At 42.3% G+C, this 23765-nt stretch overlaps 1 protein-coding gene across 4 annotated transcripts in view; it reads right to left on the bottom strand.

Annotated features, from left to right (window-relative positions):
- Positions 1-23765, bottom strand: part of gramd1ba (GRAM domain containing 1Ba) — a 176114-nt gene that overhangs the window by 106920 nt on the left and 45429 nt on the right. The window contains exon 1 of one of the 4 annotated variants that reach the window (XM_055941866.1): positions 22298-23003. The exons of 1 other annotated variant lie outside the window; for it this stretch is intronic. The gene's annotated coding sequence lies outside the window, so the exon portion shown is untranslated. Of the gene's footprint in view, positions 1-22297; positions 23004-23765 lie in introns of those variants that run through there. 2 more of the 4 variants (XM_055941864.1, XM_055941865.1) reach the window with 2 other exon arrangements.

The raw sequence follows: 23765 nt of genomic DNA, 5'->3' as shown, positions 1-23765 counted from the left end.
TGGTCAAGAAACACTGGCATATTTTATCATCGGACCCAGCTTTGCCGGCTGAATTGAAATATCCACCACTTATTGTGTATAGGAGAGGTCGCAATTTACGCAATAAATTGGTTCATGCCAACTGCCAGCCACAAAAGAAAATTAGCCAAGCTCTTTTACGCCCTCTACCAAATGGTAGCTATAAATGCAGAGGATGCGCACAGTGCAACAATATGATGAAGTGGGAATATTTCTGCCACCCACACACAGGAAAACGGTTCCAAATAAATGACATTATTACGTGTTCCACCACCCATGTTATTTACATTATTAAATGTCCATGTGGGCTCTTATGTCGGTAAAACCACCCGCTCTCTCAAACAGAGAATTAGTGAACATAAAAGTTCAGTCAGGAGAAACGACAGGGATTATCCAGTCGCTGTACATTTTAATGACCTGAAGCATGACATTTCCACCTTTAGATTTTGTGGCATAGAGAAAGTTAAAATATCAGACAGAGGAGGAGATATTAATAATACTCTGAGTAAAAGAGAATGGTTTTGGATTTTCACCCTCCAGACATTATTTCCTAAAGGACTTAATGATGAAATGCCTATGTATGTTATGTTGTGAATTTGAACATGAAATATGTGTCTATTGTAGATTATTCTGACGTTTTTCGTACGATGTACCCACTGATTAATGAAAACTTGCTATGTCCTCATTGAGATTTTACAGACGTGTTCAATACGCCTTATTTATACACTTTTGTAATATTTATGAATTGCATATTGTTATATTTGGTAGCACTTATGTTTTTTCTTTGCCTCCAACCCCCTTCGATATGTAGAACGGATGTGGGTGGGGCCAGGTCTACATAAGGGTGCACATTTTAAAAAATCACAAAAGCTCTGACGAAAGCCGTGTGGCCGATACGTAAGCTTATTAAATATCGGTGATACTATCAGGAGCAGTTTGTGGTTTCCTTTTTCCTTCATCTTCTGCATGTATATATAAAAAATATACACTTCAACAGTGTTTACCAATCCTGGTCCTGGGACATCAATGGTTGTCCCAGGACTAGAATTGACTAGAAACATGATTTAACTAGTTAGGCTGATTTGTAATACATATATACAGTACCAGTCAAAAGTTTGGACACACCTACTCATTCAAGGGTTTTTCTACATTGTAGAATAATAGTGAAGACATTAAAACTATGAAATAACACATATGGAATCATGTGTTAAACAAATAAAAAAAAGTGTTAAACAAATAAAAATATATTTTATATTTGACATTCTTCAAAGTAGCCACGCTTTCAACACGCTTGGCATTCTCTCAACCAGCTTCACCTGTAATGCTTTTCCAACAGTCTTGAAGGAGTTCCCACATATGCTGACCACTTGTTGGATGCTTTTCTTTCACTCTGCGGTACAACTCATCCCAAACCATTTCAATTGGGTTGAGGTTGGGTGATTGTGGAGGCCAGGTCATCTGATGCAGCACTCAATCACTCTTCTCTTTGGTCAAATAGCCCTTACACAGCCTGGAGGTGTGTTGGGTCATTGTCCTGTTGAAAAACTAATTGGATGGAGTATCACTGCAGAATGCTATGGTAGACATGCTGCTTAAGTGTACCTGCAAAGCACCCCCACACCACACCACCATGCTTCAAGGTGAGAACCACACACCGGAGTTCATCCATTCACCTACTCTACGTCTCACAAAGACATGGCGGTTGGAACCAAAAATCTCAAATTTGGACTCAGACCAAAAGGACAAATTTCCACCGGTCTTATGTCCATTGCTCGTGTTTCTTGGCCCAAGCTTCTTCTTATTGGTGTCCTTTAGTAGTGGTTTCTTTGCAGCAATTCAACCATGAATTCCTGATTTACACAGTCTCCTCTGAACAGTTGATGTTGAGATGTGTCTGTTACTTGAACTCTGAAGGATTTATATGGGCTGCAATTTCTGAGGCTAGTAACTCTAATGAACTTATCCTCTGCAGCAGAGGTAACTCTGGGTCTTGCTTTGCTGTGGGGGTCCTCATGAGAGCCAGTTTCATCATAGCGCTAAATGGTTTTTATGACTGCACTTGACAAAACTTTCAAAGTGCATGAAATGTTCCATATTGACTGACCTTCATATTTTAAAGTAATAATGGATTGTCATCTCTCTTTGCTTATTTGAGCTGTTCTTCCCATAATATGGACTTGTTTTTTACCAAAAAGGGTTATCTTCTGTATACCACCCCTACCTTGTCACAACACAACTGATTGGCTCAAACGCATTAAGTAGGAAAGAAATTCCACAAATGAACTTTTAACAAGGCACACCTGTTAATTGAAATGCATTCCAGGTGACTACCTCATGAATCTGGTTGAGAGTGTGCAAAGCTGTCATCAAGGCAACAGGTGGCTACTTTGAACAATCTAAAAATATATTTTGATTTGTTTAACACTTTTTTGGTTACTACATGATTCCATATATGTGTTATTTCATAGTTTTGATGTCTTCAGTTATTCTACAATGTAGAAAATTGTAAAAATAAAGAAAAACCCTTGAATGAGTAGGTGTGTCCAAAATTGACTGGTACTTTACATAAATAGAACTTAAAAAACAGTACACTACACCTCCTATGCATCATGTAAATACTCTAAAACCAGTTTGTCAATATCATTTTTTTTTTTTTACCTGCATTGATCTGATAAACACAGGATAGGTGTAGTATTTCATCAAATGAGAGACTTCATTTCAACCAGTAGAGAATGTGAAACGCTTTATTGAAAGAAGTTCATTATCCAAGTGTTATAAATACATAATACATGCATCATAAATATAATTGTAATATTATATATAGAGGTTCAATCTTTACTTCAATGCACATATGGTGTGCATGATAAAAAGAGAGGAAGAAAGGAGGTGATGAGAGAGGTGTAAAAGGGAAAGAGGTAAGAACAGAGGAGCAGGGAAGACAGCAATAGTGTCTCTAGTGGTGTCTCCTAACCAGCCTTGGGCTCCCAGTCGGTCCGAAGGTTATTTTAAGAGCGAGTGAGGTAGCGATGATGGGACTTGGGGTTGGCATCCTCTCTCACATCAAAACATACCTGCAGACGAGAGAGAGATAGAATTTAAAAAACACAAGGCTTAAACATGCTAACATTGTCAGTCATGATAATCATCAGAAGGTGAAATAAAAAACTGACCTTGGATCATTAACTCTGGGACTACTACATCTCTATCTGTATTTCAATGTAAAGCATCTCTTTAATAATACTTCCTGTTGACCCGACCAAGTGACCTCTCATCATGCTGTGCCCTCTATGTAGCCAGTTCAGATGCGGGAGGGATTCACCAACACAGCTGATATAACCTAAAGGATTTAGGGAGAAGGGGATAGGGATGAAGGAGAGCGACTGTTATTGAGAAAATAAGGTAGTTAAAGAGTGTTTAATGGGAATATGTGTGTGTGGCCTCACCTGGTGTCCACACTAAGTGGCTGCAGAGTACTTTATGCTGTAAAACATGCACAGACACACAAGGATAAACAATATAGCGTAGTTATAGAAATAATTATGGGTGAATTAAAATAGCCTGTTATGTTTTTTTACAGACATCACACCCTTACCTAAACAGCACCCTCACCAGAGAAGTAAAAATCAAAGGGATATAAACTGGGAACTGCAGTTGACATAGCTAAGTAAATGGAAGAATACTCTTATTGCAATGTGGATGGCTCTTAAAAGAGACGTTGGTTGTGCATAGTGTAATCTATAGTGTTGCCAGGGAACAGCACCCTCTTCGAAGAAGTAGGAGGTGAAGTTCTCACACACACAGATTGCCTCTCTTGCTGCGTTGTTGGACCCCATCCTTGAAACATCCTACAGATCAGCAGACTTGGTCCTCGTGTCCATCTTCATGAAGATATGCAGGACACAGGTAGCCTTCACAAGCCTGAATTCCCCCAGGAGGCAGTCCCAGATGGCCCTGGTCACCCAACCTTGCAGTGCCCTACACAGTAACTGTAGGCAATCGTTTTGAAGGAATCTCCAGTTACAAGATATCTGTAGGAATATGGAAGATAATATCATTATTAGACTTTTACATCACCAGGTCATTGTGGATTACTAAAGTATAATATCCCTTACAACAAATCATGATTACATTGGATAGATAGATGCATGTGCATACACATGTGCATGTGACAATAGCAGGATGATATCAAGGATAGCGTCACAAATGAATAAATACATATCACTTGAAGCTTGATGAGTTGATCATTTAACCCACTGTTCCTAGGCCATCATTGTAAATATGAATGTGTTCTTAACTGACTTGCCTAGTTAAATAAAGGTCAAATAAAACATTTGAGTCAGCTGTGCAGTGCTAAGGAAAAAACAAAAAATGTGCTCCCCATTGAGTTCCCAGGACCAGGACCTCTTCATCTGCAGACAGGCTTTCGCAGCTCTCTGTTTCTGAGGACAGAAAACCTCACAAGAAACAGACTTCATTATACTCAAAATAAGACCACACTGAATATTATGTCACTATTATCTCCGGCCTCACTTCTAGGGACTGGAACTACACAAAGTACCTGCCCTATCCAAAATAGCCTACTCTCTCACTTTGACAGTTGGGGCTGCTATCCTTTCACCCTCCTCCATGGCTGTTAGTTAGCTACCTACAAATGCATTTGGAGTTTATTTTTTACAGTGATAAATACATCAAGATAGCTAGTTAATAGGAAGTTAGGTAGCTGGTGATATTTAATTCACTTAGGTAGCTATCTATACAGTATGTAAAGTGGGCCAGATAGCAAGTTAGCTACATTAGCAGCTCATTTGAGTTAACTAGCTACAGTGCAGGCTAACTAGTAAGACATATTATTCTTTACATTTTTTAAATGTATTTACTTACTTGAATAGGTTCTCCCAGCCATGTGGACGATTGGAAACAGGTCAGCAAAGTTTGTTGGTCACCAAAGCGTTTTAGAGCATTTTACTATTTACTTGTGAATAAATTCATGAAAAATGGAGAATGGATTAAACTATTTACCCATTTAATAAGCAGACCTTAATACAAACTTGCTATGCTGAATTCTTGACCCACAATCATATGTGCTGCTATATGCTGCAAGGACGTCCACGAGCGAGCCACTCTGGGCGGCCTAAGCGACACGCTGCAGTTTACAGCGTGCTAGTGTACACGAGTCGTAAGCCTACTGGTGATGTTAAACACTCCAATCATTGTTGAGATCTGATACCCTACACAGCACAAGACAAGATGTAGGCCAATGTCATAGGCCTATCATCAACCAATCATATTTCTCAAACCCTTACGGGCTAAATTTCAACTAATCTTTGAGAGGATGGTTAGGCCTCCTAACTACTTACAAAAAGCGTGCTTCTGATGAAGACCTACAAAAGTAAGTAAATAGCTGTATTAGACTCAAACTTGTTAGGCTCTCCTCATTCAACACATGTTCTGCTACTTCACTCATTCCTGTTTTAAAAGACTCCCATATCCTAACTGTTTTACATTCCCTGAGATCAACCAGAATTTTTTCCTTTGACAAATATTCAGAGAGAATTTCATAAAAATAGCCACACATGGTCTCTTGTTTCTGCATCAAGAGTAGGCTACGCTTCAATTGCTTGGTCAGTGTAGTGGACTGCAGGGGTGTATTGCTCCAGAGCACACCGGATGGTGGTAGTCACAATGGTGGTAGTTTAGTAAAGTTATAGCAAAGCTGAATCAATGTCTTGGAAGATGACAATGATAGTATAACGTTACTGTTACACCAAAAACACCACATTTCCAATGAGATTTTAGGTCGGTTAGCTGAATAGTCCCCCAAAAATGTAATGCGGCCAAAACTCAACAGCGTGCGCCACTAGTCAGAATGTTCTTTGATTGAAACAAAATAGAGGAAGGCTATGTAGTTTAACACGAGCTGCTCTAATTTGCTCACTAAACAGTAATTTAAGAAGCTTTAAATGCATATTCCCATGAAACTGACTTGAGATCAAATGATTGGGATGCAGATGCAGTTTGGACATTTCCCTGGTAAAATGTGAAGAATTATCATTCACAATTGATAGTGACGATGGCCTATTTTAAAGATGGGTATGACTAACTTGGTTTGAAGGTATTACATTTTTTATTGAGATAATAGGAAGACGTTGCAATTGGTGGACGTATTTTATGCATATTCTATAATGATATTCAATATCTATCGGTACAAACTTTGAGAAATTATGCTACTAAATGTTTTTATTCATGTAGGGTCACACTGTCTGGCAAAACCATCCTGTTGTCCCGCATATGGGTAATTTAAATGTGGTGACCCTAGTGACAAGTTTTATCTTTTCAAAGTTTGACCCAAAAAAACAAAACAAAATGTGAATGGTCTGTGTAAATGAGGAAACTGTACCACACTCAGATAATTTGTGTGCTGATATAGATACAGATTGAGGTACATTGATGCCACAATATCCTGCAAGGGGTAAAAAAAAAGTCTTCTATCACCCAAATCTCCAAACATATTTGTCATCGTTTGTCCTTAAATGATTTAGGGAAAACTTTGCCACACACGGAAACCACTGGCCACATCTTTGACTTCGCCAATTATTGTCATCTCCAAGGTTTTGGCATCTTCCATAAATTGCGTCTGCAAATCTGCCATATAAATAGTTAAAAAGAATAAAGAATAAGATGAAGCTCCGGTAAAGATGGATAACTATTAAAAGATAGCTGATATGCGTTTTTCTACATTGTAATGGACACAGAGAACTTTTGGCTGCTGGCAGGCTTCGGCACAGCAAAGCCAAGTCAGACCGTGCTCATGGTTCTCACAGGGGAAGTGAAATGAAAGGCTACAATGGATTTGCTCATGATCCTGCATGCCACAAATAACATGTAGCTATAATTTCCCAGAATTTATTTTGAGGGGGCTTTCATTATCTGGATAGACATTTCTAGCTAATGTTACACCAATCAAAGCAGTGGACCGTGTAGTGAAGCAAAACTATTAATCTTGGGGCAACAGGGGGAGCAGGTTTGCAAAATGCTATCATATCACGGAATTATACTATTTAATAAATGGTCAGATATATATGGGGGCGGAAGGTAGCCTGGCGGTTAAGAGCGTTGGGCTAGTAACTCAAAGGTTGCTGGTTCGAACCCCCGAGCTGACTAGGTGAAAAATCTATCAATGTACTCTTGACAAGGAACTTAACCCTAATTGCTCTGGATAAGAGCATCAGCTAAATGACTCAAATTTAAATATATATTTTTTCGATTACAGACTAGTTAAAAAATAAGTGAAAATTGACAAAATATCCAATGGATTGTGATTATTTTCGGGGAAAAAAATAAATAAAAATGGATGTGCAAAAACACAAGTTTGCATCCCCTATTTTAATTTGCTCCATGGCTGAGGCGAGCAAGTGGACAAGTCTGTTTGGCTCATCTCAGTCTTGAAGAGGAATAACTTTGCATCTGTTTCTGATTAATAAACAATCCCATGCTGATGGGTGGTAACATTCAAATAAAACCCAGCCCTGACACGAAACGTAGGCTGAAAATAAGTTGTATATATCATATCATAGGAAAAGACACCGCATTCACACAGATTTGCACGAAATGGGCACTTCGGATTTGTCACTTCAAGCCCAAATATATAATTATTTGACTAAAACGATGACTTATCAACTTAAATCGTTGTGCAACATCATGGGTAAGCTCTGGCTATCGTCTTACAGCTCAAAAAAGTGGATTTCTACTGGTGTGGGTGTTTAAATTCCTATATCAAAGAATCATGCTGCCCAAAAACAGGGTTGTCAAACATATGGCCTGCAGGCCGAATCTGGCCCACGAGGGGGTCCAAAACGGTTAAGAGTACTTTACTTTAAAATGACTAAAACCAAATGGAAACTGTGTAGAATTGATAATGGACCTACATTCATACAGTTTCTTGACTGTGTCCAGCTCACTACTAATCACCAAAATGAAAGCTAGACAGTCAGGGAGCATCGAACATTTTAAAACATGATGGATAGGACTATTTTGTTCAAATTTGAATGTCAAAGAAATATTTTTTTAAATCACTGCGGCCCTCCGGACCTCGTTTAAGATCGAATGCAACCCCCGGAGAAAAATGTGTTTGACCCCCCTGCCCTAAAATATCAACAATGCCCCCACAACATCCTTCCTCCGCAGTCAGACCCTGTTCCTCATGTCAAGATGAGTAACCAACCACATTTCCTCAACAGTGTGGATGCATTCAAAGCTTCACTTCAAATACCTCCCGCAGTCCTCCAGCCCTTGGCTGATGTGTTACTCTTAAATAAATGGATAAATGGTGTGTAATATTTGCCTTAAATTACCATTTTGCCTCCACAGCTCACAATGCACTGCAGTACAACCAGCCCAGTGCCCACTGACTATACAGGACCAAAGTCCCTTTAAAAAAAAGGTACAGTAGTCTCTGAACAATGTTTTAATAATTGCTATTCTAAGGACAGATAAGATCCTCTGTAATCGGGGTCCTTTTCAATTCAGCAAGTAAATTGACATTACAATATTTTCTTCAATGCTTCTCTATGAGGAAAAAAAATATTGGAATTTGTTTACTTGAATTGAACTGGAATTGACCCCAACCCTGAAATACTGTATGTCACGTTCCTGACCTATTTATGTTAGTTTTTGTGTGTTAGTTGGTCAGGACGTGAGGTTGGGTGGGCATTCTATGTTATCTGTTTCTATGTTGGTTTCGGTTTGCCTGGTATGGCTCTTGATTAGAGGCAGGTGGTTTGCGTTTGCCTCTAATTAAGAGTCATATTTAGGTAGGGCATTCTCACTGTTTGTTTGTGGGTGATTGTCTCCTGTGTCCGTATGTTATGTTCGTACCACATGGGACTGTAGCGTTTGTTTGTTTCGTTTTCGTTTCGATGTCGTCTGTTTCCTGTACGTAAGTTTATGTTTAGTTATGTAAGTTTATGTTCAGGTCTCGTCAACGTCGTTTTCTTGTTTTGTAGTTTGAAAGTGTTTTGTTTCGTTTTCGTGTGCCATCGTTGTTTAATAAAGATGGCTTATTTCCCTGAGCCTGCGTTTTGGTCTGAAGATCCTTCTCTCCTCACCTCGTCCGAGGATGAGGAGAGCGTCACCCGTTACAGAATCACCCACCAACACGCTAAGACCAAGCGGCAAGGGAAAACGAAACGGAGTAAGGGACAAAACAAGGATTTCTGGACATGGGAACAGATAATGAATGGAGAAGGTCCCTGGGCTAAGGCAGGAGAAAATCGCCGTTCTCAGGAAGAGAGGGAGGCAGCTAAAGCCCAGGAACGGTGGTTTGAGGAGGCAGCAAGGAGACGTGGCTGGAAGCCCGAAAAGCCACGGGAACAGGTGGAGGCACTGAGGAGAGCAGAGGCTACCAGAGAGAGGAACCGGAGCTATGAGGGAACGCGTCTGGCACGGAAGCCGAAAAAGCCCGTAAGTAATTCCCAAAAATTTCTTGGGGGGGGGCTAGGAGATAGTGGGCCAAGGGCAGGTAGGAGACCTGCGCCCACTTCCCAGGCTTACCGTGGAGAGCGGGAGTACGGGCAGGCGCCGTGTTACGCAGTAGAGCGCACGGTGTCTCCTGTACGAGTGCATAGCCCAGTGCGGGTTATTCCACCTCCCCGCACTGGTAGGGCTAGATTGGGTATTGAGCCAGGTGTCATGAGGCCGGCTCAACGCGTCTGGTCTCCAGTGCGTCTCCTCGGGCCGGCATACATGGCACCGGCCTTACGCATGGTTTCTCCGGTTCGCCTACATAGGCCGGTGCGGGTTATTCCACCTCCCCGCACTGGTCGGGCAACCGGGAGCATTCAACCAGGTAAGGTCGGGCAGGCTCAATGCTCAAGAGAGCCAGTACGCCTCCACGGTCCGGTATTTCCGGCACCACCTCCCCGCCCCAGCCTAGTACCTACAGTGTATACACTACGCACTAGGCTACCAGTGCGTATCCTGAGCCCTGTTCCTCCTCCACGCACTCTCCCTGTAGTGCGTGTATCTAGCCCGGTGCCTCCAGTTCCGGCCCCACGCACTAAGCTACCAGTGCGTCTCCAGAGCCCTGAACCCACTGTATCTTCTCCCCCTACTAATCCTGATGTGCTTGTCCTCAGCCCGGTGTCACCAGTGCCGGTACCACGCATCAGGGATAGAGTAGGCTTTGAGAATACAGTGTGCCCTGTCCCTGCTCCCCGCACTAGTAGGAAGGTGCTTGTCATTAGCACGGTGCCTCCAGTTCTGGCACCACGCACCAGGTCTACAGTGCGCCATATCCGGCCAGAGCCATCCGTCTCCCCAGCGCCATCTGAGCCATCCGTCTCCCCAGCGCCATCTGAGCCATCCGTCTCCCCAGCGCCATCTGAGCCATCCGTCTCCCCAGCGCCATCTGAGCCATCCGTCTCCCCAGCGCCGTCTGAGCCATCCGTCTGCCAGGAGCCTGCAAAGCCGCCCGTCTGCCATGAGCCTGCAAAGCCGCCCGTCTGCCATGAGCCTACAGAGCCGTCAGCCAGACAGGAGCCGCTAGAGCCATCAGCCAGACAGGAGCCGCTAGAGCCGTCAGCCAGACAGGATCTGCCAGAGCCGCCAACCAGACAGGATCTGCCAGAGCCGCCAACCAGACAGGATCTGCCAGAGCCGCCAACCAGACAGGATCTGCCAGAGCCGCCAACCAGACAGGATCTGCCAGAGCCGCCAGCGAGCCATGAGCAGCCAGAGCCGCCAGAGAGCCATGAGCAGCCAGAGCCGTCAGAGCGCCATGAGCAGCCAGAGCCGTCAGAGCGCCATGAGCAGCCAGAGCCGTCAGAGCGCCATGAGCAGCCAGAGCCGTCAGAGCGCCATGAGCAGCCAGAGCCGTCAGAGCGCCATGAGCGTCGAGAGCCGTCAGCCTGCCATGAGCATAGAGAGCCGTCAGCCTGCCATGAGCATAGAGAGCCGTCAGCCTGCCATGAGCGTCGAGAGCCGTCAGCCAGCCATGAGCATCGAGATTCGTCAGTCAGCCATGAGCTGTCCTTCAGCCTGAAAAGGCTGGATACCCAGAACTGCCCATCAGTCCAGAGCTGTCTCTCTGTCCGGAGCTGCCTTTCAGTCCGGAGTTGCCCCTCTATCCTAATCTCCCTCTCTATCTTCATCTATCTCTATATTCTTATCTATCCCTCTATCTTGATTTATCTCTCTGTCCCGGTGTTATCCTTATTAAATATATTATTAAGAGAATTGTGTGGGGGAAAAAAGAGGGTGGACATTCTTGGAGGGAGGAAGTTAGGATGGATTATGGTGGGGTGGGAACCGCGCCCGGAGCCTGAGCCACCACCGTGGTTAGATGCCCACCCAGACCCTCCCCTAGACTTTGTGCTGGTGCGTCCGGAGTTCGCACCTTGTGGGGGGGGTACTGTCACGTTCCTGACCTATTTATGTTAGTTTTTGTGTGTTAGTTGGTCAGGACGTGAGGTTGGGTGGGCATTCTATGTTATCTGTTTCTATGTTGGTTTCGGTTTGCCTGGTATGGCTCTTGATTAGAGGCAGGTGGTTTGCGTTTGCCTCTAATTAAGAGTCATATTTAGGTAGGGCATTCTCACTGTTTGTTTGTGGGTGATTGTCTCCTGTGTCCGTATGTTATGTTCGTACCACATGGGACTGTAGCGTTTGTTTGTTTCGTTTTCGTTTCGATGTCGTCTGTTTCCTGTACGTAAGTTTATGTTTAGTTATGTAAGTTTATGTTCAGGTCTCGTCAACGTCGTTTTCTTGTTTTGTAGTTTGAAAGTGTTTTGTTTCGTTTTCGTGTGCCATCGTTGTTTAATAAAGATGGCTTATTTCCCTGAGCCTGCGTTTTGGTCTGAAGATCCTTCTCTCCTCACCTCGTCCGAGGATGAGGAGAGCGTCACCCGTTACACTGTAACTGAAATCATTTGAATACTAGGTCTGTACATTCTTCAATTTGGATCTTAGCTTGGCTACAGACGGACCCTTTCTACTGTATCTCCCTTTGCCGCTGAGTTCAGAGCCATTTCATTATTTTATTCATGATGACTAATGCTCAATATAATTTACACAAATGTCAACTGCCTCTTGCAAACAAGTGTGTTTTGTGCCCTAGTTAAAAGCCTCAAACCCCCCACGGAGAGTCAGTATGACACATAACGGCACAAAGCACACTTTAACGTCACTCCTCTAATTTCCATCAGTACCACCAAAGACTCACTTGACTTCAGGCTATAGAAATCCACTGGGGACACAAAAGTTCTTCTCAAACATTCACCCTATTCCCTACATAGTCCACTAAAGGGAACAGGGTGTCAATAGTTATGTATTCGGTTCATGTTTAAGCCCCCCCTTTGGGGCTGTCAAATCGCTCTCCCTCTCAGAATACGCCTATAGGAGTTTCGCATTCAAAGCCACATGTACTCTTCAGTAATATATTAAACCCACAATGAGTCTGACTGGAACGGAAAGAGAGTCAAAAGAGGATGATAAGTGTTGGTGATTTCAAGAACAACCTGTCGGTTACACTGTAATAATCATGACAGGATGGATGTCGTTGACAATCAACAGTCTATCTACAGTCATGACACAATCCATTAGTTTGTTCGCTTTACACTGAACCAATATCTGACCTAAACACTGAATCATCATAAGAGTGCAAAGTCCGTTGTCATTAGTGTTTGTTATGTCATGACTATATCAGTGTTATGTAGCCGTTATGAAAAAGGGTTCAAGTGTTACCAAAACTACTTCTACCAGTGTGTAGAGAAAACGTAGTATGAATATCTAATGAATAATTGTAGACCAAAGCTGCTGTTCTTAATTCAAAAGACATATGAAAAGTAGGTCTTGTATTCCCAAATGATATAATGCATCCCCAAAGGATTCGTACTACTAGGCCGGTCTACTGACGTCAGCCGCTATGAATAAATTATTACACTTAATTTAAAAAATGTGCTGCACAGTGCACTTTAATAGGTGCTTTCTGTGCAGTAATCAGTCAGAAAGTAATCCTTATTTACTTTTTTTGATAATCAAGTACTGTACTCAACACGGAAATTAATGAATAGTGAAGTGATTCAAAGTGATTTTATCCAACAACAAACTAATTCATCAACTCCTTACCATTTAGTGCATAGCTGATCGTAATCTTCCCTGTTACAAAATGAATAAAGAGGTGTTTGGCTATATGAGCTAGGAGGAACGGTCAACTACCCGACAACATCGTTACTTTCCAAAAACGTCTGTCTCAATTCCTCAAATAAAGATCACACTTGAGAACAGCAAACAGTGAGTGGACATTCACTTTCTTGATATGGCTATACTTTTTTCCCCAGCTCGTGACATTTATATTTGCATATGTCCTCTATTTTTTTTTATAATTTATTGAGATTAGCTCCACTCCTGTTACATATTCATAACGATCTGCTCCTGACCAATCCCTGGGGACTTGACCTCGGTCAGACCCATGTCATGTGTGTGGGGGATGAGCCCTCTCTCTAGGCTGCCATGATAAATTCCCCTTGATGGTGATAAGCCTGTCTGTGCTATACGGTACCCTTAGGGGTGCTGAGACGCCCCTACATACACAAACACTGAACCTCCCACTGGGAAACCCACTCTGTGTGTGACACCAACTCAGAACCATGTGGTAATACATTGACAATGTGTGGAATGCTTTATTTTGTGTGGTGGCACATACTAAAACAATGCCCTTTCACTTCTCTAGAGCAGTATTTTTCATCCCAGTACTATTCTCACAAAACTAATTCCACTAATCAAGGGCTCAGTGATTAGTTAAATAGGTACATCAGGTGCAGTATTATAATGCTGGCCTAGAACAAAAGCCTGCACACACCCTGTGGGTCCCCAGGACCAGGATTGAGGAGCAGTGCTCTAGACTAGAGATGATCCCCATAGTCTTGGTATGTATGGAACCTGCCCCTGGGTGAATTTTCTCCTACATGTACAGATCTAGAATCAGATTTCCCTCCCCCAATCTTAACCATTAGTGGGGAAATACACATACCCAATGGCAGGTCTAGTGGCAACTTTACCCTACACTATGGAACCTCTGAGATCAGGCATGCTAATAGAACACTAGCTAGCTGAAATAGAAGCGTCTGATTGGACATTACGTAACCAGGGCTGTCACTTCTCATTTCACCAGGCCAGTGAGAGAGGGCGGGCTGAGGAGTCAGACGACATCCACTGTAAGAGCAATGGGATTTGATTTAATTTTCATCGAGATACAAAGAATCACAATCCCACAAACTAGCAAACCATTAGGCGTATTGCGACAACGTCATTTAGGATTAGGCTGAAGGTGTGCATATGGAACAGAACTGTCATACAGAATGTCCAGCCTCAGGACATGAAACAACCCTCACCATTACCAACCAATATTACTACCTCTTCTCAGCTGACATAGAACGTCAAAAAAACTTGACACAACATTACAATCATGTAGCATCTTACTTCGAGTTGCACATCAGCCATCTAGGTAAGATATTTCATCTAGGATAGTGTTGAATGGTGCATAGAGGCATCTTCTCTCTACCAAGTGTGATAGGATAAAATATTTAGGCAGCATTGACCACAACTTGAACTACAGGCTATTAGGCTGTCAGGAAGTATGTACAAAGCCACCCCAACTACATTGCTCCGAGGTGAAATTTCCCCTAGGTACAGATCTAGGATCAGCTTCCCCTTCCCCAATCCTAATCTTAACCATTAGTGGGGGAAAATGTTAAACTGACACAAGATCAGAGGGTTTCTCGAGGGTTCTTTGGGAAGGGTGAGCCTTTCAATGGTTCTTTGCCACTCAGAAAAGGGTTCTTTCATTTTTTAAGGAGAATTCAAATGTAGGTGCGGCATCTCAGAATATTTTGGGGCGTGGTTTCCTCACAGTTCTTTTTGTGAAACTGAGTGACATTCCTATTTAACTCTGTTGTGTAATGCCATTACATGTTAAATATGACTATGGCCAGTTATGGTGTCTTGTGAAATACTCATGTATGACCTTGTGTCAGTTGAGAACAGTTGACTAAATCAGTGGTTCTCAATTCTCTCCTCAGGGACCCACAGCCATTGCAGGGCTAGCAAACCTGATTCAACATAACACAAAAACACATAAGGAATTTTAACAATATAGTATGGCTAACCAGATTAAAAAACCCTGTATGGTTATTCAAAAGGATCTACAAAAGAACCTTGGATTGGAGATTGAGGAAGGATTTTATAGAACCATTATCCATAAAAGTTCTATTAAGAACCATAAAAATGTGTTCTATATAGCCCCAAAAAGGGTTGTAACCAGAGCGGAACCCTTTTTTGGTGAGATATAGAACCTTTTATTAATGTTTTTTTATAGAACCTTCACGAAAGGGTTATTTATAGCACCATACAGGTTCCATTTGGAAATGTTAGGAGCATGGGTCTTTATAGAACCTTCCAAAAAAGGTTATATATAACACTATATCCCCCCCCCCCCCAAAAAAAAATGAGTGTGTGTACTCCCTTTTAACAGTGAGTGTAAGTAAACAATATTGTGGAGGATGGATGAGCTTGTAAGAGTTGTGCCTGCAGCAAATGGGTACAGAAATAGGCTCATGCCCAGCTGTACCGTCGCCTGATATAATGTAACATGACATTACAGCACACTACAATTACATCTGTTAGCAACACATGTTGAAGGGGTTAACCGTTGCATTACTTTATTTCACGTTCCTGAAATATAGAATATCACTTAAATATTAGATTTTCTATAATTTAATGATGAATGACAAAGATAAATGAATTTGTTCTGGTCATGCAAAATGCCATACTCATCATAGCTGCATATTAGACCACACACACTTCACACGAGACTTCCTACCACGAAACCTACCACCGTTTACACAGCAGGAATATGATACGGTTTAGAAAAAAGCTGGATTCTAACATTTATTTGATAGCAAGGGACACATTTCACTATGTCTGGTAAGTAGAGTTCCTAGAGATTCTACATATGCTTTTATTGACAGGAAGAAGAAGAAATAAATTGTGAATCCGGCTATATTGTGGTATGATTATTTTCCATCGCCAACCACCAGAACAATGCACAGCTCAGGGAGTCCAACCAATACACAGACTCCCGATGTTGTGTCCCAAAGCTAGGCCACAAATATGCCCAAGGTGAATGGTTGAGCATGGCTGTGTGTTTCAGTCCAGCCAGCCTGCAGTAGATACAGTGTATGTCCGACCAGTCTAGTCTGGACTGACCCCATATTTACAGAACACATATTAGCAACTTCATCATTCCTCCTCCTGAAACCTCACCCCTCCTCAAGTCAATGTTTCAACTCAGCATTAGTCAAGTCTGGGTGACTAGTGCAGGGTTGAGACATGACTAGGGGAGGGGTGAGGTCTGAAGAAGAGGAATGTGGAAATTCCTAATATGTTTTGGTGAAGTTGGCTCCTGAGTGGCACAGCGGTCTAAGGTACTGCATCTCAGTGCTAGAGGCGTCACTACAGACCCTGGTTCGATCCCGGGCTGTATCACAACCGGCCGTGATCATGAGTCCCATAGAGCGACACACAATTGGCCCAGCGTCGTCCGGGTTTAGGGGAAGGTTTCGCCATTGTAAGAATTTGCTCTTAATTGACTTGCCTAGTTAAAGGTTCAATAAAATGTAATTTTAAAAAGTTTCTGAAGTTGAAGTTTTGAGCAGTTTTCTCCAGTGGTTAGCTTCAAGGCAGACTATTTTGGACTGATGTGCAGTGTGCTTTTCTGTCTCCTTCGCAGCTGTCGTGGCATTTACCCAGGTGGATGCTGCACATCAGTAGTGAGAGAGTTCTAGCCATGGCATCTGACTTCAGATACTAATACTGAGAAGCGCTGCTTCAGAAACCAGGGTCCAGGGAGCCCTGATGAATGACTACGGACCAGTCTGAAACACCCAGGATGTGACCCCCCTCCATTTCATCTCTGAATGCCTCCTCTCTAGCCTTCCCCTTGGGGCTGACTGCTCAAGCCATGAAGGAACTACCCTGCCTGCCATAATCTATTGCACTATTTGTTTTGTTTTTCAAAATTGCATGAATTTGTTTTCTCTTAAAGTGCTTTGAGAGTGTAATGAAAAGCGCTATAAAAGCTTAATAAATCTATTCTTATTATTATGTATTCCGTAGATGCTCACCTACTTTCTCCAGACTGCACGCTCAGCTGCACCGTTGCGGACCTGCTGTTAAGACAACCTTCCTTGGGTGGAAAGAGCAGAACACCCCAAACAACCTAAGTTGCATTGCAAAAGCAATGCTCTCAGGGCACGTAGCATATACTAGCTAGCTAGAGTACTGTATGCATGATTTGCTACAATGCTCTCAGGGCACGTAGCGTATACTAGCTAGCTAGAGTACTGTATGCATGATTTGCTACAATGCTCTCAGGGCACGTAGCGTATACTAGCTAGCTAGAGTACTGTATGCATGATTTGCTACAATGCTCTCAGGGCACGTAGCGTATACTAGCTAGCTAAAGTACTGTATGCATGATTTGCTACAATGCTCTCAGGGCACGTAGTGTATACTAGCTAGCTAGAGTACTGTATGCATGATTTGCTACAAAGCTCTCAGGGCACGTAGCGTATACTAGCTAGCTAGAGTACTGTATGCATGATTTGCTACAATGCTCTCAGGGCACGTAGCGTATACTAGCTAGCTAGAGTACTGTATGCATGATTTGCTACAATGCTCTCAGGGCACGTAGCGTATACTAGCTAGCTAGAGTACTGTATGCATGATTTGCTACAATGCTCTCAGGGCACGTAGCGTATACTAGCTAGCTAGAGTACTGTATGCATGATTTGCTACAATGCTCTCAGGGCACGTAGCGTATACTAGCTAGCTAAAGTACTGTATGCATGATTTGCTACAATGCTCTCAGGGCACGTAGTGTATACTAGCTAGCTAGAGTACTGTATGCATGATTTGCTACAAAGCTCTCAGGGCACGTAGCGTATACTAGCTAGCTAGAGTACTGTATGCATGATTTGCTACAATGCTCTCAGGGCACGTAGCGTATACTAGCTAGCTAGAGTACTGTATGCATGATTTGCTACAATGCTCTCAGGGCACGTAGCGTATACTAGCTAGCTAGAGTACTGTATGCATGATTTGCTACAATGCTCTCAGGGCACGTAGCGTATACTAGCTAGCTAGAGTACTGTATGCATGATTTGCTACAACGCTCACAGGGCACGTAGCGTATACTAGCTAGCTAGAGTACTGTATGCATGATTTGCTACAATGCTCTCAGGGCACGTAGCGTATACTAGCTAGCTAGAGTACTGTATGCATGATTTGCTACAATGCTCTCAGGGCACGTAGCGTATACTAGCTAGCTAGAGTACTGTATGCATGATTTGCTACAATGCTCTCAGGGCACGTAGCGTATACTAGCTAGCTAGAGTACTGTATGCATGATTTGCTACAATGCCTCCAGAGCACAAAACACATGCTAGTATAAGGGTGATTTAATCTGTTCAGACAAGGTTTGTATCTGGGGAATATTTTAAGCAATCTGAGGCCCATGTTTTTAAATGTACAGCGCATATGTAGCCAATGTACCCCCTGGGACTTCACTAAAGAAACATATCAATATCCTTCAGCTCAAAATAACATATTAAGATCTCTAAATCAGGAGGATTAGCTTGGTGCTTTTTTAAATAATAGGATTACTATTAACATAATGGGTAAGTTTCTAGCTACTATTGTGGGTTTACACTAGGAGTATGTTGTTGTGTTCCACACAAGCCAATGATAAGCGCCTAAGTGTCCCAATGAGAGCAGTGGGATGTGGGAGTGAAATTATATTGTTACTTATTATTATTCATTGGCTCAGCATCCACTCTTAACAAGGAGGATTTCAGCTATAATTCTCTCACATATGTCACCATTTTTTTTTATAGCTGGTATTTATTCTGTTATTTTCATTTTTTAAAAGCCGTGTGGCGTTATCTAGGAAGGGAAAGCGGTAACTGTCTTTCGAGGGTTGGATATAATATGCAACTCTGCATCTTACTGTACAAGCTGAAGAATGGTGTTTTCAAAATGAGGTTCTCAAACCCACAGACCCCAATGATGCTACTCAAACTATTTTGGGAGAAAGAATAGTCTGTGATTAATTGTGTTTAGCAAAAGGATGAAGGCTGACAATGCTAATCATTTTTTGATTCATTTTTTTATTTAACCCTTATTTTATCAGGTAAGTTGACTGAGAACACATTCTGATTTACAGCAACAACCTGGGGAATAGTTACAGGGGAGCCAATTGTAAGCTGGGGATGATTAGGTGGCCATGATGGTACAGTATGAAGACCAGATTGGGAATTTAGCCAGGACACCGGGGTTAACACCCCTACTCTTACGATAAGTGCCATGGGATCTTTAGTGACCACAGAGAGTTAGGACACCCGTTTAACGTCCCATCCGAAAGACGGAACCCTACACAGGGCAATGTCCCTAATTACTGCCCTGGGGCATTGGGATATTTTTTTAGACCAGAGGAAAGGGTGCCTCCTACTGGCCCTCCAACATCACTTCCGGCAGCATCTGGTCTCCCATCTAGGAACTGACCAGGACCATAAGTTATGAATGCATGGCTAATGCAAATTAGTTGTGCCTTACGTGATAAACGGTCGTTCAAGCTGGAGCCAGATTTTCATAATTACTACACAAAAACATTGTCTAAGTGTTAAGATTAAATTATGAGAAAAACATATTTCAAGGAACAATTGGGTTGTCATTGCTGGCAGTTTGGAGACCTGAAGCATTCTGAACACACATTACCTATCAGCAATAGAACAATTTCCTTATTAATCCTCACAGAATGAGGTAATTATTTTGTCAAGTGTTGACAAAAGCCCTATGTCCAATATGAAAATGAGGGCCTACTTGTTATAATGGCAGATAATTCTTCAGAGCAAGGCCATAGAATTGTTCAGGGTCCCCATGGAGCGAATGTTAGAAAGATAAGAAAGCGCACCGTCAGATGTTGGTAGCGGGATAGTCACAAGGTGGCCATTCCAAAATGGACAACTGAATGCTGAGTAAATAGTTAAGCTATTTTAAGCATATAACTTAGGGTTAGAGGCTTATGGTTATAACCATATATATGGTTAAAAAGTGTCGTTCCAGTACTTTCATCCTTCCCAGCATGGCTAGTGCTAATGCTGATTATGTATTTCCTTGATTCCTTACGTCCTCTCTCCATACACGTCCTCTCTCCATACACGTCCTCTCTCCATACACGTCCTCTCTCCATACACGTCCTCTCTCCATACACGTCCTCTCTCCATACACGTCCTCTCTCCATACACGTCCTCTCTCCATACACGTCCTCTCTCCATACACGTCCTCTCTCCATACACGTCCTCTCTCCATACACGTCCTCTCTCCATACACGTCCTCTCTCCATACATTGAAGGTGAAGGTCTGAGGGGAGGAACTTAAATCTTCTCCTCCAATGCATTTTGAGAAGGAGGCGAAAAGAGAACACATGATGAATCAAGGAAACACCAACATTGATCCGGTGAGTGAAGGGAAATGGAAAATAGAGGGGAGGAGACACCTCTACTCTCTCAATCACAATACAGTCTGCATGGTAGGTCCCCAAATCCATCCTCTCAGACAATCCACTCTCTTTACCCCCATGGGTAATTTGAAGAGGGCTTAGAGAAATCCCCCTATCTATCTTAGCTCTCTGCAGAGGGGAGCCCGTACTGTATGGTGATCACAGATATCCACTGAGAGGCAGGGAAATAAACAGAGCTGGAGGGAAGAAAAGTGGGGCACAGTACATTCTACTCCAACAGTTGAATAAACTATAATGTATCATTGAGTGAGTGGCATTTATGAACTACAACAGTGATTACCTAAATGAGCATTAACCATACTCACCTTTCAGAGAGTCACAGGTTGTGAGGCTAAACAATTTAATGCACTGCAAATTCAGCAATGTGATACTTTAAATTAACTGTCCAGTGTTTCCAGATTTCTATGAAATATTACCTATAATTAACTACAATATGAGTGAAATTGTTTTTCTTGGAATGGTGTGGGCGTACCTCAACAGAATGGTGTGGGCATATATCGGTCATTGAAAATATTCATGTGAGTAGACCGCTGATTGGCCAGCTCATCCTCTAGGAGGATGACATCGTCCTCTTTGAGGAAATAGCAAGCATTTTTTAAACGTTCTGTTTGAGATGCAAGTTTGTGGTAGAGTTTATGGAAGTTTTTCTCCAATTTAAGCTTTGGCCACAAATATGAGTATTGGATTCAACAACATTATTTGAGTTAATAACATAATATTAACTTTTATAAGTGAGATTTTCACTGGATAGTTACTTTAATTAGATATCAAGCTGGGTCCCTTGCATTCGGCTGCTTCAGGTCAATGTCATGACTCATGGCTTCATGAGTAGGAGACATGATATGGGTGATGATGGCAACATCTTTGGAGGAGGCAGACCTTAATACAGGTTATGAGCTGCATTTTTTAATCGGAGACAGTAGGAGACAGTACCAGTAGCAATCTAATGGCATTCACATTACACCACCTCCCCCATTGCCTCTGAATAACAAGGTGTGCCTCATTGGAAAATACTGAAACACGATCAGACTAAAGGACATGACGCAAGTCATTGCAATAATACAGTTTGGTGAAATTCTGAAAGCTGGTTCTCTTGAAAAAGGACACTATGCCCTGGAATGACTAATATCAATCTAGTCCAGATTGTTGCACAAACTGATCACTCCCTGTTCCACTCATCACACTTGTGACTTCACAAGCTATTCATCACTGGCTATCTCCATTGACTCAAGACCAGTGACTAAAGCCCTGGTTGGACTCTGTTACTCTTCATAACTTATGGAGTATTTCAATGTTAGAAGTTGATTGGTAATATTAAAAGTCTACATTGTGGTCCCGTGTGGCTCAGTTGGTAGAGCATGGCGCTTGCAACGCCAGGGTTGTGGGTTCAATTCCCACGGGGGGACCAGGGTTCAATACCCACGGGGGACCAGGATGAATATGTATGAACGTTCCAATTTGTAAGTCGCTCTGGATAAGAGCGTCTGCTAAATAATGTAAATGTAAATGTAAATGTGCTCTGTCCCCTCACATACATTCATACATACATACATATACAATTTTAAAAAATGCAAGACTTTACAATTAGTTACAATCAAATCTAACATTCAACGTACAACTTTGAAGCAAATAAATGGTTGGATTTACCTCTCTTGCGCACCATACCGCTTTCTCCAAATTCCTTGGCTTGTTGTAAAACACTGTTTAAATGAACAGCCTAATAATCAATTTCCTTGGAGTAAAACTAGAAAAGGAGTATCATGTGTATCCTCTCCTGTATTCCCTCTACCGTCCAGACTCTCTGAATGCAGTTTAGAGAAGCACTGAAAAAAGGCAGGCGAGTACTCTCATTCTTAAGATGCATCCTCCCCAGGTCTCATTCACTCACATTTCCATTTATTTTTCTTCTTTTGCATGCCGTCTCGCTCTCTATCGGCCTCTCTTTCGCTTCTGTCTCTTCACCAACTCAGTTTCATCCCTATTATTTGGCGTTCACCGACTCAGTTTTATCCCTATTATTTGGCGTTCTCTCTCCCGGTCTCTTGCAGCTCACTCCACTTGCTCTTGTCCATCTCCCTCTTCTCCGTTTGCCTCTTCACTTACTCCTCTTCACTTACTCCTTTCTTGCGCTCTCTCTTCTCTATTTGCCTCTCTTCACTCACTCCTTGCATGCTCTTGCACTCATATATATATATATATATTTTTTTTTCTCTCTCTCGCTTGCTCTAACCAGTGAATCTTGCTGTTATCCTGTTTTCCGGTGTGCCTTCCCAAGCCAGAGAGCACCACCACCAAAATAACACACGCACCACTTAGACCAGACCCTTTTACAATTGTTTTTGGTCGGGTGGACAGGGTGACATGGTGTTCTAGGGGGTAAATATATCCCGGCGTAGCATGGTGTGCATCTCAAATGGCACCCTAATCCCTATATAGTGCACTACTTTGTGATTTGGTCAAAAGTAGTGCACTATATAGGGAACAGTGTGCCATTTGGTACACAACCATGCGGTCTCAATCCTGATAATTCACCACTCCATATCCTCCAAACACACATGCAGCGTGTGCTGCTTTGTAGAAATTCAGCCTCGGCGCATTCACAGCAACAACCAAGGTGTTTTACAGTGCTATGCCAACATAAAGCATAAGCACTTCCTGTTCTGCAAATCCTTATTATTTGGCGTCTCGACAGTCTGGTTTTGTGTATGCATTAAAAAAGAGAGCTATCAGTCTTTGTAAAGCATTGTGGCATCATAAAACATTCAAACACAAGGACAAATCCTCCACAAGAGGGAAGGACAAATCCTCCACAAGAGGGAAGGACAAATCCTCCACAAGAGGGAAGGACAAATCCTCCACAAGAGGGAAGGACAAATCGGGTGACAGTGAAACAGAAAACAATCCTTTATCCACCATATATTACAACATTAGTTTAGCCGTGCTCTTAATAAAATCAACTAACCGAAACGTTAAGCACAAGTGTTTGTTTCTCTTTACCATTACAAAATGTTTACCAATATTATTTATGAAACACATTAATAAAAAAGGTTGTGCATCCAATCCTTTACAATATTTTCGAATTGACAACACTCATGAGAACATTCTTTATGCTAAT

Source organism: Salvelinus fontinalis, chromosome 13 (assembly GCF_029448725.1).
Source record: "Salvelinus fontinalis isolate EN_2023a chromosome 13, ASM2944872v1, whole genome shotgun sequence".
In the NCBI taxonomy this organism is placed as follows: domain Eukaryota; kingdom Metazoa; phylum Chordata; class Actinopteri; order Salmoniformes; family Salmonidae; genus Salvelinus; species Salvelinus fontinalis.
Note: the sequence above shows the minus strand (reverse complement) of the source record. Positions and strands in the feature narration are given on the sequence as shown.